This window comes from Xenopus tropicalis, chromosome 1 (assembly GCF_000004195.4).
Source record: "Xenopus tropicalis strain Nigerian chromosome 1, UCB_Xtro_10.0, whole genome shotgun sequence".
NCBI classification, from domain to species: domain Eukaryota; kingdom Metazoa; phylum Chordata; class Amphibia; order Anura; family Pipidae; genus Xenopus; species Xenopus tropicalis.
The window spans coordinates 155,221,973-155,236,744 of record NC_030677.2 but is presented as its reverse complement, the minus strand read 5'-3'; the positions used below and the strand labels follow the sequence as shown (position 1 = coordinate 155,236,744).

Genomic DNA, 14,772 nt, shown 5'->3' with positions numbered 1-14,772 from the left:
TTGTCTCCTTTTTTGTGTACACATGTTCTTCAGTATCAGACATCCTTTCAGAAAAATCTTTCATTCCCAGGGCTGGAGTCTGGGCAGTTCTCTCCTCTCTCCCTTCTCCTGCTCCCCTCTCCCTTAGGAATGTGTGATCGGACCTATCACAGGCTAGAGCTGCAGCAGGACACTACTAAGGCCACACTAGAATGGTAGCTGCTATCTTAAACAAACAGAGGGACCTTCTAGGGCTCCTTACTCAGGTATGGTAGAGCTTTCTGCTTAATACATATAGTGTTCTAGCTTGCACAACTGTGGCTAATCTATTGGCAGTAAAATGCTAAAATGAATTTCCTCCTGCCGGTCTGAGCGATAATCGGCCAGGTGCCGACTGGGCAGGTTTAAAAATCCTGCCAGGACAAGGAGCACATTGATGCAGTACTTGTCCAGTGACCTGTATCCTATCAAATGTTATCTTGTTGTTTTGTCCTCTTGGACCAATCCGATGTGGCCCACCTCAGAGAAAGATCTGCTCTTTGGTGACCTTACCAAACGACTGGTTTAGCTTTAGTCAGATTTCCAAGCAGAGAAAAAATAGCAATAGTACTTTTCTTTAAATGTACAGAAATAAGGCTCTGGTGTCAGTGGACATTGTTGACAACAAGGAAAACCTGTATATCTTTTTTTGTTTGTTTCCTGACAGAAGTCAGGAAAAAATACAAAATGTACTTGTCATCAAATATTATCAATTGCAAAGTATTGCTGGCAACCACCAGGAGAAATGCCATTTTTCCCCTTGCCTTTGTAGAAGCTCAGAGCAAACGTAAAAATAAATATTTTACTTTTAACTATTTGGCAGCTGGTATTGCTTGCAACCACCACGAAAAAAAAATGTACCAAAAGCAGTACCATTCCCTGCGCTTTATAAGTGCCTTGTGGGCATAACCATTGTATATCTCGTTGTTGCTATTAGGTGAGTGCCGGTGTAGCCGTGACGCCATAGTCTCATCTCGCGAGAGTGCGCCGAGCCTGTGGCAGAGCTGGCCTGCAGGAGCCGAGGAGCTGGACATTTAAACGCCGTTGCGGGACATTTAAATAGCGGTGTGGGACTGCGGGCCGTGTCATGAATATCGGGATTATTGGGCGGTACGTGCATCTAGGTATGGGATATTACATTCATAAACCCGGTATTTAAAAATCTACGAAATGCGATTTCTTACAAAATCGGGGGATAAAGCGAGATTCTAGTGATTAATTATATCATTAAAAGAAGTCACCGAATAAGGTTCATGACCAGAAGCACTATTTTTACACCTTATTTTAATTACTATTTTCTATTCTAGGAAGAAACTGCACATAATTAAATGGAATCATGAGAGCCTGACCTAATCATTGCAATGACAGATAGCAAATACATTAAGAACCAATAGAAGGAATTACATTGATGTCATGTGATTTAATTATATATACATTCTACTCTTTCACTATTAGACTTCAGTGAAGATAACTTAAAAGTGAAGATTCAATAAAAGCTTATACTTCTAATGATATTTGGAATCCAAACTTTAAATAATTATAGATTCCAGAGATCAAGGATATGTTGATGATATATATGTAGCAGCCATATACAGTTATGGTACCTATTATAATCTGTTATGCAATCTGAAATTCCAAAATGCCATTCTCCATTGTGCTCTGTCAATATTAAAAATTCTTAATTTTTGACTGAATTTGCATCTTTTTCTGTTACGATAATGTAGCATATTTTATGTTTTATGTCAACTAAGCTAGAATGCTTTCATGCTAATAACAGAACAATGTTGGATTAAAATGTTACTTGTAGTCTTAAAGGACAAGGAGAATCAGAATGTAGTACAATGGATTTGCTAAACCATGAGTGAATATAATTGCCAACTGTGTTCCTTGAGGAGTGCTCCTTCACTAAAAAATACACTAGCCTTGGGTACTTTTCCTCTGATCACTGCACTGCTATATTCAGTTACATCCCAGGGGTCTCTTGCTGCTTACTGGGACTGTGTGCATGTGCCATATTGTACTGTTGTACTGAAAGTCCCCATGGTGCAGTGTCCTTCCCATTTTTTCCCACTGCCCAGCACCCCCAACCCCCACCATATGCACTGTGTCTGATTTTTCTTTCAAAAACTAGTTGTTGCAACTGTGGTGCATCTTTCAGCTAAGAGGAGCATCAGCCCCAAGGTTAATTAGTAGTGGTGGGTGCCTAACAAATTGCAACCCCCTTTGAATACCAGTGTACTTTAAGGCATGATGTTCCACATTAGGGAACGAACCAGAAAAACAGGTGCCATGCATTTTACAATGTATTATAAGTAGGGTTTATGTTTCCATGTTTGCTCAAAATTGTTTAAACAATAAAGTGTAGATGAGCATTACCTGTTTGTGTATTGAGATTTATAGATAGAATGGTATTTGCCATCAACTATATGTATAACCACAATAATGTGGTAAAAAATAACAGTAGTTCAGTTTGATGGATTTTATTACAGATATACCCTTTGATTTCCAATTTATATATTTAACAATTATATATTCACTCATATGTAGATTTTAGAAAAAGGAAGACAGATACCTGGGTATTATGCAAAAATGGGGTGATCCCAAATTTATTACAAAGTGTTTAAAACATTTTGCATGGTTATGAAATGTTTAGGGAAATACTAGGCCATTTGACTATGATTGGATACATTTACTGGTATGCGTTGAGGCCAGAATAAATAACTGTACCCCACCTGCTTTTTCAATTTTTTGGGCCACTTATTTTTGTATTAGAACCAGTAGCTGCCAGCTTCTTTAAACCGTTTTTTTTTTTGTGTGTGTGTAGAATCTTTGCCATTAATAATGCTAGGGTAGATGTCTTGAAGGATGTCTTTTAAAATCCTGAAACAGTCCTAAAAAAACTTTCCTCCTGTACTGCACCCCTGGTGATTCCAAATTCTCCATATAGGGCTCATTTACAACTACAAGCGAAAGTGCAACTGTACACCAAATTGGTGAATATAATGCTAATGAAGTTACTAACTGTACATACAAAAATTGAAACAATTGGTATGTTGTTAATTTCACCACAACTATACAGTTTTTTTGCTTTTAGTAAAATATGGCAGGCCTGCATGCCAGAATTGAACAAACAGGACTCTCTGCCACAGTTTAAAAAATATATACAAATCAACACAAGCCTATGGAATTAAAAAATATAAGGGGGGCAACTGGAAAAAAATACGGGTTCAGGGAGAACTAGGCAGACCATGTGTACACTTGAAAGTCATCATGCGCAGTTCAGCTGCACATGCTGCTGGTGCCAGATAGCAGATGACCAGGGTTGGATTTATGTGCCCCTAGGCTGCTTGCACCCCACCCGCCCCGCTCAGTCGCCAACCCTGCTGCGATATTATGTCTTCTATAACCAGGTAGGCAGCCAGGGCAGTATTGGGGGGTCCTAAGTACGTAAGTCTATGTGATTGATGGTGACTTTCAGCTTTACACATGATCTGCCTATTTCTCCCCGACTCCCTCATTTTTTTAGTGACCTAGCTCACCAAGCATGCATAGATAATGTCAGCTTTAAATAATAATCTGCACGTGCTTGCTGACTACTAATACTGACCAGTATCCATGTGCAGTGGATATTGGTGAATTTGGAAATTGGTAGATTATAATGATTCATCTGAACCATGTCAGCTGGTGCATTAAGAGATAAGGAATTGACGAGGAGCCACAGGAACACAACAGGACTGTAAATATGTACAGTACAAGTGACCTTAATACGTTCTCTGCCCATTTGGCCCATGGGCCAATTGATAGGAAAGCACAGAAAATTGTCCTCTATGGTCACCTTTAGAATTTTTTTTTCAGAAAGGTAAGAAATCTAAAAGCATAAAACCAATAATTTCCTACACTTGTATTGATTTAAAGAAATTTTTGACTTTGACTTGACTTTTGACTTGACTTTTGGAGGGGGTGGAGGTCCTGTTTACAGTTTGTATGGTCCTGGCGTGTAAAGTGTGCCTAATGAATGTATACTTGTAAAACCTTCTCCCAGGTCTCTTTTGCTGTGTTGTTGGGTGCAGGGGAGTTTCCATGGAAGCAAAAAAAAAAAAAACAAGAAAAAAAAACAGGCACGTGTATTTTCAGTGACAAAAAATTTGTAAAATATTTTAAATATTTCGGTAACTAGGTCTATAGAAGTGCAGTATCTACCCCATTCACATACAAGAACTGTATCACTATTGTTTTGTGTACATACTACGTGATTACACAGCCATGACATAGAGCTACAGAATGTACTGGCTAGTTATAATGAAGGGTTGCATATGTATGTATATAAAAGCAAGGCGCTTTACTTTGTAGAAGCCTCTGTGCAGGGAACCTCTGTATAGTTGGTGCTTGGAGGAGGGAGGCAGCTCCGACAGATATTTTGCTGTCAGATAGTAAAACCCGCCTTCCTGCCATGCTACAGAAGCAGGGGAGAGGTGCTAGGAAGCGGCTGAAGAGGAAGCTGAGCAGCTGTGGATGTGAGGTTAGTAAAGCTCAGAGCAATATTGCAGGGATTTGTGAGGGAGAAAGGATGAGAGATCTTATGCAGCATTATTACACACTCAGCACAAGAACATCATGAATCGGTGAATGGTGCAAAGCGCCTTTAGTCTCCCTTTCCTGTGAAAGAATGTGCTGGGTACAGTCTTTTTGTTAGAGACCTTGATGAGAAGAATAAGATTATTGCTGGATGGTTGATTGTTGTGATTTCATCTTGAATTTTAGAGCATGTATTTCTGTTTCTTGCATTTTGTGTAATGAAAGCTGTGCTAGAATGTATTCCATTTCAAATAAAGCCATTGTTCTACATTACATACACAGCTGCCTTAGGCCACTGACCTGTAGTATTGAGATTTGCATTCCATTGGAGTAAATGAAATATTTTCAATCTGTCCTTTTGAGGAAACCTACCTCTGCTTTTGACATTTGAATGTTAATTAACCGTTACATAAACAAATATTGGTGCTTCTTTAAAGTGCTGTGTGAAATGTGGTGCAAATGTTCTATTGTTGGTATACCAAGTTATTTATTGTATTTAATGTTCTGTTTTGTCCATCTATTACAGGCCTAGAAAACATATAATGTGTAAGCTTCAACGCTGTGTACATAATAACTCCTTATAGAATAGCATAAATTGGCGACTTTTAAAGCCTGTTTTAAAGTAATCTTTTCTTTCAGGAAATTAATGCTAGCTTATGCTTTCATTCCTTTGAAACATGTTTATTTCTGAAAGTGTGAAGACAAAAATGCACAATGTGCATGTGTTTTTATTGAATTGTCTGCTTCTTTTTGCAGTAGTTTGCTAGAAGCAGCACAATGCATTGGAAGTAGCTGAATAAATAGATGCTTGTCTGTAATAAAATGTCATATGCATTCTATTAATAAGGAATTTTATTAATCAAAATTTTGGTTACATTTTTATTGTAGGTGTGTGTGGCTTGGGAATATTTTAAGCTCCCTAGTTCTTCCTGGAATTGTTTCAATGTTACCGCAGTTTATATAATGACTGGGGGGTTGTCAAAACTTTAGTCCAATTTCAACCCACTAATGACATTGCTGCCATAGTCTTTGATAATTGCTTACATTTCTCTTACTATGTAAAACTTTAGCTTCCTCCCTTTCAGTGATCACAAATATATTCTAAATCATTATGAAGCATGTTAATACCAAAATATGCTCTGCCTACAATTTAAATTTAGTTAATTATTCTTTAAATGTTTAGCAAAACATATTAACATAGGTTATTCTGCACAGGGAGCTCTATTTATTAGCATATTTATGTATTTTCCTATGAATGGGAACAGTCATATGCTCTGATGAGAACTTCAAAGACTTTATTAAAATACTACTTTCCATTGTCACATTATGGTGGAAAAATAACTGAATGTTTGATTTCACCAGACAATAACTTTGGGGAGTATCTTTGTATTACTCAGCAAGAAAGACTGTAAAATTCTGTATTGTTTTCTAAATGAATAATTGCTCAGCATAAGTTATGCCGACACGGTAAGATTTTTCTCTCCTTAATGACCAATTTCAGTGCAATCCGACAAATCCGTCAAATTATTGTTAGGTCAGTGGGCACGTCTGCCGATTTTTCATCCAATGACAGTTAGAAAATCGTTCGGGCAGGTTTGAAAATTTTCATCATTAGCAATGCAATTTGCCCATTGTCCAATTGTTTGCAGGACCAAGCAGGTAGTTTTCCTAGCTTTAACTAGACCAGTGATCCTCAACCAGTGGCTCATGAGCAACATGTTGGCCCAGTGGCCTCAAAGTAGGTGCCCTTTTTTTTACATTTTTGTCTTGGAGGCAAGTTTTGGAGGCATAGAGACACAGCATTACTCCAAGCAGAGCCTCCTGCAAGCTAGCAGTTGACATGGGATTACCAAATAGCCAATCACAGACCTTATTTAGGACATTTTTCATGCTTGTATGGCTCTAATGCTTTTTTTACATCTGAGTGGGGCTCACGAGTAAAAAAAGGTTGGTGATCCCTGAACTAGACAATATTGCTTGAAATGGGTTTTCGTTATGGGCAAATCATACTGTTAAATGATCACTTCAAGATAAGCCTGATTCTATGATAATGAAAAGATCTTTTAAAAAATCTCAACGTGTATGACCAGCTTTAGCAGAACAGTCTGTACTTATGGTTGAGAACTAAGACCAGAAGAGCAGTGGCTAACCAGCATGTGGGGCAAATCTCAAATAGCACAGAATTCCTTGATAATAATTGTGTAAAAGTTCGTAATAGTGGTTTCACTGGTCTAGTTTATACTACTTCCCAACAGAAATTTTACCTCTGCTATTTAAAAGGAAAAATTAAATTGTAGCGAGTAACTAAAACTAATCTTATAGTGGCTCCAGTTGAATTCTAAAATTGCTGTGGTTTGATAATAAATCAAGACGCTAAAGTACACAGGATATTTTGTTGGTTGTTATAGAATTAACAGCACACATGTAGTAGTTTCATGGACAAAAAATAATGGGACTAAAAAATCTTATGTGTAAACAGCATGGATTTTGTAGCAAGTTTTGTGCTGTTGTATGACAGTATTTGTTGGATAAAGTCTGACCCTGAAAGTCTGATCACCATATCCCATGTAGTTTAGCCTAATTCTTGAAGTTTACTTTATTCCTTGCCAGTGGTAGAACTATTTGGGGCAAAAGTGTCCACCACCCCAGGGGGACACCGGAATGCTGCAGTACTGTTGTGTTGTTTACATCCTTATTGGTAAGGGGTGTGCAAATATTACAACTAGGGATGCAGAGTGGAAACAGACACATAAATAATTAATAGTAGTGATATATTAAAAGCAGCATAGAAATGTAAACACATTACCCAGAATATTAATTGCCATTGTTACAAAAAAACTTCATTATACACTATTCAGTATTTCTACTGTTGGCAAGATTGGGTCTAGTCTTGCTAGAATACTTCCCAGAATGATTGAGGTGTGTTGTGTTTAATACACAATACAAATGTAATAATCATGTAAGTCAAGTCTGTGGACATCATGCTGTCAAAAGAGTCACTAAAACAGGACTGAGACAACATTAAAAATAATTGGGTAATTTTTGTGAAGCTAGTGCACCTGTATGACTTAATAACTGAGGGAATGAGTTGGAGGCACTGTCAGAATATAACAATTTAGAGCTTACCTAGCTGGATAAATAATTAGCTCACTGGTTGTCAAACTGTTTTGGTTTAAGTCTGCCTTTGATTTTAGATAATTGCTCAGGGCCCCCTTTACTTTCTAACAAGTTCACAAATACATGACAAATGTGTTTTATGAACAATATAATAACAGAAAAACACATAGATCACCAATAAATAGGTTAAAAAAAACAAAAAGCTTAATTTGTTAATTGTTTGTGAGTTAGTGTACAAACTTTTTCTACTTGATATGCTGCATTTTATGTGTCATTGTGTTTTCTCCATTTAATAAGTCACAAAGAATATCTAGGGTCCCATATACTAACCATCGGATTTTTTTTTTCTTTATTCGGAAAGTAGCAATTTACTATGCATCCAAATGACTAACGATCTGAATCTGAGATCATGTAGGAGTGAATGGCGGAGGTCCTTTTTATTTCCTTGAAGATCCTTCTTTTGTCTCGAAACTTTAGTGGTTTTGGATTTTTGATGCTGTCTTTTTGTGTGATAATTTGATAAAATAGAGCTTTTGGTGTGACACAACTCGAAAATTCTGAATTTTTACAGCAACAAGTCACAATTTTTCTTGCACAGACTTTTCATATCAGATTTTTTTTAGTAAATGTCAGACTTTCAAGGAAATTATTTTAGTCTAAATTAAAAAATTTTTAAAATGAGAAATTCTAGAGTTTTAGTAAATCTGCCCCTAAGCGCAGAAAATGACAATAAATCACAAACCACAGCATTTCAACTGGTCTTCCAGGACTATGCAGTACACTTATCTCTAAAGTTTCAGACTTGCTTAATTTTGAGGCACATGTCCTAGAGGAAATATAATACATAGTGAGTTATGTAATGACATAAACTGGAGTCTTTGTGGTTGTCAGGGGCTTTTTAATACCTTCATTGTTTTGCAGTAATAAGAAACAAGTACAACTTAATATTACTATGGGTCTTTTGTATATTGATATTCTATATCAATTCTATATATATAATGTTTATGTAATGTAATGCTACTTTGTCTTTTCTCAGACATCTATGACCATTCTGAACAATTTGTAAGGACAATATCATCTTTTAATTACTTATGTATTTACAGTTCATATTTTACATAAGGATTAATTTTTTCTGTATATATATATATATTTTTCTTTGCAGTGATGTGAGAACAATGCATAATGTTTGTTAATTAAAAGCATTATTAATATGGAAGAAATCAAAGTGTTATTTCTACATGAATTGACAAATTTATAGCCTGCATTTAAAGCATTCCAGCTTTTTGTTTAACAGAAATTCAGGCTGAAGGAAGACCGATCAATGATGCCAAAGCAAAAAGAGCATTTTGTTTAGAAAATAGAAGTAATGACTGGCATATGGCACCACCACCACTGTTCTTTAGGGGAGAAAATGAGCAAACAGATAGCCAGTGGCCATGTTACAAAATGTTAACACACTGTCAGTGACAAGCCTTTATGCCTTTGGGCAGGGGCCATAAATCTTATTAAATGGGTGACCAGTTCACAGTCCCTCAGACTGTTGGGGGGCCGGACTATTGTTAGTCCTCAGGCTACGGCTCCTGCTCCTGCTGTGTTCTCACCCCTGGCTACTACCTGTCTGCCTCAGAGTGGTCCTTGGCCCCAGTGTCTCAGGTCACTGTGTCACACCAGCCGACACTAATGACTGGATGTGCCATTAACGTTGGGCGGTGGGACGCAGTGATAAGACGCCCTGGGGCCGAGGATAATGCTAAGGCAGACAGGTAGTAGCCAGGAGTGAGGACGCAGCAGGGGCCGGGTAAATGACCTTGGGGGACGTATCTGGCCCATGGGCCATAGTTTGAGGACCTATGCCTTTGGGCAATGGCGTACAGTAAGATTTGTCGCATGCAGTTAAATCTGCGCTACTGCAGGCAACAGATCTCCCAAAAATGAAATTAGGATCAGCACAAGTAAAATGTATACTTACAGCGATGTAGCTTAATTGTGAAAATAGATCTCTGCTATCTCAGGTGACTAACTGCTCCAAAATGCCTTTTCATTGGCAACAATAGGAGTCGCCTTTGAAAAGGCCTACGCATCACTTCACTTTCTGAAGTCGCGGCAGGCAACTTCACATGACTTTGGAAAGCTGAATCGATGCAAAGGCCTTTCCACTGGAAACTCCTATTGTTGCCGGTGGCATTTTGGAGCGGTTAGTCACCCACAGTAGCAGAGATCTATCGCAAGTGACTATCTTGCTTCATGGGCCATCAGCCTTAGACCATGAGTACCAGAAACGTAAATCATGAAAGTAGATCTTGATATTTAAGTAATCAAGGGTATATCCATCCTAAATTTTCACTGAGAGAAAACTTTGGCTGGAAGGAAGCAGATAAACATCTGTGTATGAGTAAATGTGCTGAAGTAGAAGAAATGACTAATTGTTTTCCAACATGGCTTTCATTTACTTAATTTTACATATTGTTTTGTAGCATAAACAAAACTGTTATTTTACCGTTAAATGTTTATAATAGCTAAGCTGTGCTTTATGTTATTTACACTGAGCTGCCATTTATAATAGCCAAGCTGTGTTTCATGGCATTTGCACTGGCCTGCCTCTGTGTCCCAGTACCTCCTGTAGTGTAGGCTCACAATCTTAGCAGCCATGTCCTTGCATTGGTGTTGACGTCTAGTTAACTTGACTTAGCAGTACTTATACTGATTGAACAGCTTTTATTATTGCCTGCCATCGTTGTTACACATGGTATACATTAGTGTTTTGGTTCATATAAACATAGGGAGAAATACATAATAGGGCAGATGGTATTAGACTGTTACAATATTATTGTAAATGATTTATTGGTATGCACTGAAACTGACACACTACTGATCTAGACAACATCCTAGACAACCTTAATGAATGAAAATCTTTTTTGGCAAACTGCAGGAAATTACAGCATGTTTATATCTTATTTATAAAACGTCACCATATTTTGCAGCACTGCACAATAGAATGGTATATACATCAAATACGCATAATGTATACAAATACTGACAGATACAGGAGATAATGAGGGCCATACTTCCTAGAGCTTAGAAAGATTCCATTCCAGCTTAACACTGAAAGGAAAGTGGTGGAAGCTTTATAAAGCAGTGACACCAGAAACTGAAATATTTCATTTAAATTTAAAGTATATGCCTGTTTAGTATTTGTGTAGATAACTACATATCACTTTTGACTTTTGTTTATCAACTAAAACCCAATTTGTCTATGAAGATTCTCATTCATACAGGTCTAAAAAACAACTAGACTTTTCTGAGGTTTTTTTCATGAGTGGTGAAATGTTTTTAAGAAAAAAAGTTTTATTTTTACCCATAATGCAACATTTCACACAAAATACCAGTATAGCTGCTTACTAAATGAATCCCTTACAATTGCATGATTTTTGAATCCCACACAAGTTACTGCAAACATTTTTACAGTGGTGATGGTATCCCTGCATGCGGCATTAATAACAGCATTAGTATGTAATTTGCAACATGCTGGTGAATTACTGCAATATCCAAGCTGTCATTAATTTAAGGCTTCTTTAGCACCAATCAAAACACTACTGCACTATTTGTAAATGAGCCTAGGCCGGCACAAATTTAGGGGCGGCATTCCGCCCAGGCACACCTGAACTTCACTCATATACAGAACACTGGGGAGAGCATGGCAGAAAAATTTAGCACGTCCTGTCCGTGCTCCGTATATGTGCTAAATGGATGCACATGCGTGTGATCCTGAGCAGGGGGGTCGACTAATTACGGCAGCCTCTGAGTGTCATAATTAGAAATCCGGCATTATAATTTATTATAGTATAAAGCTGTTTAAATACTCTCACCTATTCAGATATGTTTTAACTTTAAAGACTTAAAAACAATATCACTTTAGTAACTGTAATTTCTGCTGTATAAATAAACATGAATACAATATATAGTGAATGTTTTTTCTTGGACAAGATTAAGAAAAGTTGATGGCTCCTCATCTCCCATCAGCTCCATTCTTAGCCCTCTCAAATCCAAATTTTCCCACAGGGCTTTGTCATAAACAGTTTCAGTAGTGGTCCGCTAATAAAATGAAACATGTTAAACATCTTTCTGGGCTATCTGGTATCCTAACCTGGAACCAACACAAACATAAGTCCTCTATTTCCAATTCAAAACATTTTTGATATCACCAAATATACCACTTTATCAACTTTATTCATGTCAGATACACCAGCATGTTACTTTTTTAGAAACCACTTTAGTTACATTTCCTTGCTCTAGATAAGGAATGGTCTGTAAGCTACATCTGATTTTGGTGGAAGCACATCTACCAACAGCATTATCTTATATTAAGGCCTGTGTCAGGGACATATATTAGAGGGGAAGGTTTGACCACAGATCTGGGACACTCTGGCACATTTATCAATAAATACTTCAATGTTGCAATCACAATATAAGGTTCTCCTTAGGGTCAGGGTCGGACTGGGGGTTGCAGGGCCCACCAGGGCTGCCGCCCCAGGGGCCCTGCAGGTGCTCCCTCCCGCCTGCTGCCCCATACCCCCTAACCAACTACCCCCCCCGCTGAGCCTCACTAACCCCCCCTCGCAGGGTCCCCCACCCTACATCCTCCGTTGAGCGTACATAAGTTTTACACGTCAGTTGAGGAACACCCAGGGGAGCGAAGGCAAGGGTTGGGTCTGGGCCACTAGGGTCGGGGCCTACTGGGTTTTTTCTCGGTGGCCCAGTCCGACCCTGCTTAGGTTTGTACTTCTCTGTTGCAATCAAAATATGAGGTAGAGCTGGGGTCCCCAACCTTTCTTACTCGTGAGCCACAGTCCAATATAAAAATACTTGGAGAGCAACACAAGCATCATAAAAGTTCATGGAGGTGCCAAATAAGGGCTAAGATTGACTATTAGGCAGCCTCTATGCACACTATCAGCTTACAGGGGGCTTTATTTGGTAGTAAATCTTGTTTTTATTCAACCAAAACTTGCCCTCAAGTCAGGAATCATAAATAACTACCTGGTTTGGGGGCACTGAGAGCAACATCCAAGGGATTGGGGAGCAACATGTTGCTCATGAGCCACTGGTTGGGGATCACTGAGGTAGAGCATATCTCTACATATATGGTCACGCTGCCCTAGGTTAGGGTTCTGGTTGAGGGTCTATGCCCTTATCCAGGCAGTGACCACTGTTAATTTAAAGAGAGATACTAAGGAAGCATTTCTGCATAAAAGAATAATTTATATTGCTACTCCCATTACCCATATACAGTACAGGGGTCTTGATGTTCAGCCGACCTAGAGGAAGAGCAGTTCTTAAAGGGACAGTAACACCAAAAAATGAAAGTGTATAAAAGTAATTACTATATAATGTAATGCTGCCCTGTACAGGTACAACTGGTGTGTTTTCCTTAGAAATACTACTTTAGTTTATATAAATAAAGCTGCTGTGTAGCCACGGGGGCAGCCATTTACAGGAGAAAAGGCACAGGTTACTTAGCAGATAACAGATAAAACCCCATTATATTCTACAAAGCTTATCTGTTATCTGCTATGTAACCTATGCCTTTTCTCCTTTTTTCCAGCTTGAATGGCTGCCCCCGTGATGACATAGCAGCTCATTTATATAAACTATAGTAGCATTTCTGTTGCAAACTTACCAGTTTTACCAGTGCAGGGCAACTGTACATTATATTTTAATTACTTTAAAACACTTTAATTTTTTGGTGTTACTGTTCCTTTAACTTCTGTAGTTAAGTAATCTGTATCTCTTTTTCTTTGTTTTGTTTAGTCTTTAATACATTTTAACGTTTAAATCAATGTTCTGCCTTATGTAAGCACTTATACAAAGTGTGTTGAAACTCATCCATGAAGAAACTATATGTGTGTATATATATATATATATATATATATATATATATATATATATACTTTCCTTTCAAAATATATCAATTTATATTTCATTGCTTTTCCAAAATTTTATGTGCTTGCAATTCCAGGCAATTTTTGTTTGATTAAAAAAAATGTTTTTTTCTCCTTTTTTTCTAAGGAGAAAAGTGTGATAAGATACTGCTGTGAGACATTTTTCAGAAATGTGTCTAATATATTTTGCAGGGGAGCACGGGTTGCATTTTAAAACAGTCTATCCCTGCTAGCTGTATTTTTTTAGACATGTCCCTGTATTTTCAAGTGATCTCGTCACCCTAGCATAGGAAGATATATTAACCCATTTTGAATTAATTAAAATGTGTCCATTCCAAAAAATGTTTTTCTGGGGTCCACTTAAGTTTTAGAGTTTTTATTGCACATTGAATACAGTGCCAATATAGTATGCAGAAATTGCCATTGAACTATACAATTTGTTAATAACTTGCAATATCAAAAAGCCCTTCCCACTTAGATAAGTGAAGCAGTTTATGAATGGTGTGCAGAGATAGTTATATACACCAAAGAGGAGAATAAGGAATTTCTCAAAAGCAACACAAATGTAGTCACCTCCAATTCAAATTGTTAGACCTGTGTGATGTGAATCATGGACTAAAACTTAACTTTTTTTTTTAAGGGACCCCCTCATGTACTGCGTTAATGGTTCAAGCCAAAGCTGCACATATAATTTTTCTTCTGCACTTACAGTAACTTTCAACAGGTATCTGTAATAATTGACTGTGTGCAATAACTATATTGTTCCCTGCCTCTCTTATACAGTTGCCTTAATATTTCAATTGGAGCTGTTATCATCAGCTACAAGTTTGTAAGAAATAATGAAATAAGGTTCAAGGCATAGATACTATTATCAAATTTAAGAACTTGTACAGACAGGCGTTTCATGTTGCATTCCCCTGCGGTGGCATTCTCCTGCGTTTCATGTCCGGGAAACGCAGGGCAAAATGCAGCCCTTTCTTCCCTATCATACTATACTCACACAGATGCATGTAAGCACTATACGCAGGTACTGCGCAATATGTTGTGTTCCACCTGTGTTTGATGCTTACATGTGCCTGTGGTGGAACACAGGAAGGATCTACTGCAGGGGAATGCAGGAAGA

The 14,772-nt window shown here is 37.8% G+C and overlaps 1 protein-coding gene across 8 annotated transcripts in view; it reads left to right on the top strand.

The window, feature by feature from the left end:
- Window positions 1-981: 981 nt before the first annotated feature.
- The window catches only part of arvcf (ARVCF, delta catenin family member), a 309,335-nt gene continuing 295,544 nt past the window's right edge, over window positions 982-14,772 (top strand). For 4 of the 8 annotated variants that reach the window (XM_012969413.2, XM_031892416.1, XM_031892418.1 and 1 more), the window contains exon 1: window positions 982-1,142. The gene's annotated coding sequence lies outside the window, so the exon portion shown is untranslated. The remainder of the gene's footprint in view (window positions 1,143-14,772) is intronic. The other 4 variants (XM_031892421.1, XM_031892422.1, XM_031892415.1 and 1 more) reach the window with 3 other exon arrangements.